This window comes from Dermacentor variabilis, chromosome 3 (assembly GCF_050947875.1).
Source record: "Dermacentor variabilis isolate Ectoservices chromosome 3, ASM5094787v1, whole genome shotgun sequence".
Classification (NCBI taxonomy): domain Eukaryota; kingdom Metazoa; phylum Arthropoda; class Arachnida; order Ixodida; family Ixodidae; genus Dermacentor; species Dermacentor variabilis.
The window spans coordinates 102,417,852-102,423,851 of record NC_134570.1 but is presented as its reverse complement, the minus strand read 5'-3'; positions in this window follow the sequence as shown (position 1 = coordinate 102,423,851).

Below are 6,000 nucleotides of genomic sequence, written 5' to 3'. Positions count from 1 at the left end.
GGGGTCTCTCGTTAAAACAATAACGCCAATAATAGATCATACGCTTTTAGAAAAAGAGGCTCCTGACATCTCTCGCTTTAATGTCGACGCGATGGTGCTGTATGAATATATCGGTCTTCTGTTAGCGCGGACTGCCTGACAGCCTGATCAGAGTCCTTTGTACGTCTTTCAAACTGACAAAGGCGAAAGGAAGGTTATATTCAAAGGCTGATATTTTTATCGTGATGCGTACGGCCACTAACGCGCTACTTCGCTTAACGAAAGGGGCCTAAACGAGTCCAGAAGAGTATAGAAAACACCGACATTAGTAAACCGCGCAATGACATATTCAGGCAAGGTAATACTTGGTCTTATGCGCAGCCCTTCATAACGTTGTAGGCCTTGATTCATGGTTCACATAAATGTAAAAAAAATCTGTCTCGAAATCACTAAAAACACTCAATCATGGGGTTTAACTTGCCAAAACCACTTCTAATTATGACGCACGCCGTCGTGCAGGACTGCGGAAATTTCGGCCACCTGGGGTTCTTTAACGTGCACCTAAATCTAAGTACACGGGGGTTTTCGCATTTGGTCCCCATCGGAAGGTGGCTCCCGTGGGCGGGATTCGATCCCGCGAACTCGTGCTTAGCAACCCAGCACTATAGCCACTAAGCAACCACTGCGGGTCCCCATCGAAATGCAGCGGCCGTGTTCTCCAAGTCATTAACCAAGATTGACTTCATGGTGTAAAAATATTACTTCCCTACATGAACGGTGCAAACATAGACGATGACCGAGGGTGTCAGCCTCCACTCACAGGAATATGAATATCGGACGAACAATGACCAGTGAGCAATAAACATGATCAGCTACGCCTATACAGTGCAAAAATGTATGTCTTTGAAGTGTGGGAAGCCGGTCACGTGGAAGATGTAGATGGGTGATGGGAGACCTTAGAAGAACGCGAATTTAGAGACGTTTTGGCCGCAGGAACGGCCTTCGTCGGGGGCCCGCGGCCGGGAAGTCTGGAAAGTCGCGTTATTTTTTCCTATGTGTTTCCTTTCTTTGAACGGTATAAATATGCATGTATATATAACGCATCGGGCCCCGACAAAGGCCGCAATCCGGCCGAAATGTACGAATAAAGAATCGCTGTGTTTCGTTCGCGCGTCCTCAACCCTGAAGTACCTGTTGAACTACCAGGTCATGACACTCTCACTTTACTTATATATATATATATATATATATATATATATATATATATATATATATATATATTGCCAGAAATACTGTGCATGCGGATACTAGTGTTCTATTGGGCCAACCTGTTTTCTCAATAACAGGCTAAATTAAAGGACTACGATAGCGGCGAACAGAGACGGCGAACGCCGCAATCTGATTTGCGGGTCCATTGCGTCGACTTTTTACATGAGTCGTCGAAGGTTGCAGAGTAATCGCTGGTGCCCTCGTGTTTTCCAGAATGTACTACACTATTGGCGTCCCGTATGCAATCAGATTACAGAAACTCCAGTTAGAACAAAGAGCGCATATAACCACCGATAGCATTCCATTAAGTTCCCATCATGCAGTAACGTCTTGATCTGAGTGGTAGCCTTAAGTTGTTAGTGGGTGAAATCTAGTCCCCGAGACATGTAGATCAAGTACCCCTGACAATGCCCCCCTCATATAAAGCATCGCCCGAGGGTACAGCTACAACAGGATAGCGGAAAGCAAAAGCGCACTTAATAAATAAAAAGTACCGAAACGACAATGAAACAAAGTCAAAGGAAACAAAGTCCGAAGTTCAGCTTTACAAAGTCCTAAAGTTCATTATCACTGCTAAAATGGCTTGAGCGGAGCCATGCACGGCGCCCCTATGATTGCAAAATGGCGTCTGCCACGAGCTCATAGTCGAGTCAGCCAATGCGTTGGATGATCTTGCAGGGTCCGAAATAGTGGCGTAAAAGCTTCTTAATAAGGCCTCGTCGGCCTACCGGGGTCCAAATCCCCATGCACGGTCGCCAGGCTCGTATTCCATGTATCGTCGTCGAAGATTGTAGTGCCGGCTGGTGGCCTTCTGTTGATTCTTGATGCGAAGGCGGGCGAGCTGTCGGGCTTCTTCGGGGCACTGCAGTTAGGCGGTGACGTCGAGATTCTCTTCGTCGGTGACGTGCGGCACCGTGGCATCGAAAATCGCTGTCTGGTTCCTTCCGGGAACGAACCTCAATGGCGTCATTGAAGTTGTTTCTTGCACTGCCGTGTTATAAGCGAAAGTTACGTACGGTAGGACGGCATCTTGCGCTCGACGTCTACGTACATTGCTAGCATCTCGGCGACGGTCTTGTTCAGCCGCTCCGTAAGGCCTTTCGTCTGCGTGTGGTAGGCAGTTGTCCTCCCCTGGCCTGTCTGGCTTTATAACAAAATGCCTTGGTTGAGCTCTGCTGCAAAGGCTGTTCCTATGCCGGTGATGTGGACGTCTGGGACAAAATATTGCAGCACGATGTTGTTGACGAAGAATTTCGCCACTTCGGCTGCACTTCCTTTTGGCAGAGCTTTCGCTTCAGCGAAGCTGTAGTCCGTCACCACGACGATCCACTAATTTCCGGATGTTAATGTCGGAAAGGGTCATAACATAACCATCCCGATCTGTTGAAATGATGAACAAGGAGGCTCGATCGGCTGTAGTAGTCCCGCTGGCCTTGTGTGGTGTCTTGTGTTGCTGACAGTCTCGGCATGTCTTGACGTAACGGGACTCGTCGGCGGTATACAGGAAAGGCACTAATACCTTTCCTGTATTCTCAATAGCGTCCGGGAGAATAAGAGGAACCCAGGGGTTGGATCGTCATGTAGGGCGTCCACTACCTTTGGACGTAGTGTTGATGGAACAAGAAGGTAGTTGACATGGACTGGTAATAAGTTCTTTACGAGTAGGTTGGCTTGCAGCGAAAACGAAGGCAATTGTCGCCTGAATGCCCAGGGGAAAACGTCGGTGTTGCCTTCCAAATACTCGACGAGTCTTTTTAGCTCCAGGTCAGCTCGTTGCTGTTCAGCGAAGTGTTCTGCGGTTGTTATTCAAATGAAGGAGTCGTCATTCTCGTCGTCTTGCGCTAGGGGCTGAATTGGGGCACGTGATAGGCAGTCGGCGTCACAATGCTTCGGACTCGAGTTGTAGACGAAGGTGATGTCAAATTCTGGAGTCTGAGACTCCATTGAATGAGGCATCCCGAAGGGTCCTTTAAATTTTCCAGCGAGCGGAAGGCACGCTTGTCGCTTGCGACTTTGAAAGGCCTGTCGTATTAGTATGGGTGGAGTTTCGGGGTAGACCAAATGATGGCAAGGAATTCTTTTTCCGTCGCCGAAAACTTGACTTCAGCTTTCGACAGCGACCGGCTAGCGTAAGCCATAACCCTTTCAAGTACGTCTTTCCTTTGGACTAGGACGGCGCCGAGGCCTAGGTTGCTTGCGTCAGTGTGGATTTTGGTTTAGGCGTCTGCGTCGAAGTGGGCGAGTACTGGTGTAGACTGCAGGCGCTGCTCTTGGAATACTTGGGACGCTTGCCACATGGAATCGGCGTCTGATTTGTGACAAAGGTTAATGGCACGGCGATGCGCGAAAAGTTCTTGACGAAGCGCCTGTAATATGCACGCCAAGACACACACCCTGCGCACTTCCTTCTTGTCTGTGGGCCGTGGGAAGTTAGCAATGGCAGATGCCTTCTGCGGATCAGGGAGTACTCCGGGTTCGCTGGTGGCGCGGCCCAAGAACAGAAGCTCGTTGTTAGCGGAGCGACATTTTTCAAGCTTCAAAATGAGCCCTGATGAGTTTATGGCCTTTAATATTGTCCGAAATTACCCAAGGGTGATAACCGAAATTCCCGGCGAAGACGACGCCGTCATCTAAGTAGACGAGACACGTCTGCCACCTCAACCCATTTAGCACCGTGTCTATCCCGCACTGGAACGTTGCAGGTGTCGAGCACAGTTCGAATGGCGTGACCTTGAACTGATAGAGGCCGTCGGGCGTAATGAAGGCAGTCTTTTCGCGATCCCTCTCTGTCGATTTCTATTTGCCAGTATCAGGTCTTGAGATCCATCGATGAAAAGTATTTGCCTTTGGAGAGCCTATCCAACGCGTCGTCTATCCGTAGGAGGGGGTACACGACCTTCTTCTTCATCTTGTTTAGGCGACGATCATCGACGCAGAAATGTACGGTTCCGTGTTTTTTTTCCTCACCAAGATTGTAAGAGATGCCCACAGGCTTTCCGACGGCTGAATGATGTCGTCCCGCAGCATTCCATCGACTTGCTGCCTTATCGTTTCACGTTCTCACGTCAAACCTCGCTAAGGGCTTTGTCTGGGTGGTCGAGTGCACTCCTCGGTTATTATGCCATGCTTTGCAACAGGTCTTTGCCGAATGCTCGATGACGTCGAAAAGCACTCTTTGTATCGTCGGAGAAGACACTTCATCTTTTGGTGTTTACTATTGGGAAGACATATATTTATGTCAAATTCTGGTTCGGGAACTGTGGTCGCCGAGGTAGACGCATCCGAATTCGAGAGTACAAACGCATTGTTAATTTCCAGAATTTCCAACATGTACGCATCCTCGTGGCTTAATTGATCTGCTTGTGCTCCTGGCTGAAATTTGTCAGCACCACTTTCCTTTTCGCTTCATGCAAAGCGATCTCGCTTGATACGTAAATTTAACTGTCCAGCAGCACACGTTGGTCGCCCTCGATGACGCCTTCTACGTCTGCGGGTGCTTCTTGACGGCCACGCAGTCACCGCTTTAGTAGACGCAGGAGCCATCTACTCCGTCACGAGTTGAACCATCGCCGTCCAGTTGAATAAAGCGTGCAAGTTCAGGGCACTGGAGGGCACCTAATAACGCCGACTTGAATCATCACGGCAAGAGTTACCGTTAGTGACCGGACTTACCCTGCCGCCTTCGTTATCCTGCAACAGTGTTCACAAAACGTCATTCTCGGCATGGATTTCTTGAACCAACAAGTCGCAATCCTCAGCCTGAATTTGAAGTCAGCTACACTACGAAGATCAAGCGATACCACCAGAGAATGGACGCAGTCACCATGCCTTGACTGTGCTCGAAGATCAAGCCGGCATCAGTCCTCGCGGCAGCATTGTCAGTTCCGTCGGCACCGCAACGCCCGCAGACGTAGAAGGCGTCATCGAGGGGGACCACCGTCTGCTGATCGACCGTGAAATTGCGTAGTACTTTCTGGAAGACACGCGGCCACCACTGATTACTCTGGAACTTTCGATGACTCATGTATCAAAGCCGACGCACTTGACCCACATATTTCGACGATCGCCGACTATGTTAGCCGCTGTCGTTCTTGAGTGTAGCCTGTTTTTCAGGACACAGGTTCGCCCAATAAAACTATAGTTTCGTTATTCCCAATAGACAGTTTTAGTTTAGCCTTTGCAAGCAAACGTAAACGCATTGCGTACGTAAAGAAATAGCGTTTTCATCACTGCGCATGCTGTGAACGTTATTGGGTTTCTACGGTTTACGTGCGCGCTGATAACGTCGGTTATTTGGCGAGTTCAACGTTCAAATGTTCACGTACGCTAAAAAATAGCGTTGTCGAACATGGCAGCACCCCTGGCTCCCGCTGCAGTGTGAATTTTCGTGATGGCTGCGCTCTGACTCGCGTTGGTCACCAGTAACTATTGAAATGAGTTTTCGCTTTCTCTAAACTCACCTGAAACGTTGGTTGTGAATGCATAGCGCGTCCAATTTCTTAGGTCGTTCGGCAATTCCGGCGCTCATAGGCCTAACGAGCCGCGTCGGCAATAGCAACAACAGGATGATTACTAATGGATTGTCTTGGCTCGGATATGTTTGGCACGGGGCACCAGATTGCGCCTTTTTTTATAACCTATTTCTTGAGTTTGCGTTCCCGTACGGTAAAATAAGTCTTGAAAGGAAGCGCACCGTAACGTCCCGAAAAGCTGATTGCGCTTAACGTATGTAAGGTCATAAACGCTATTCTA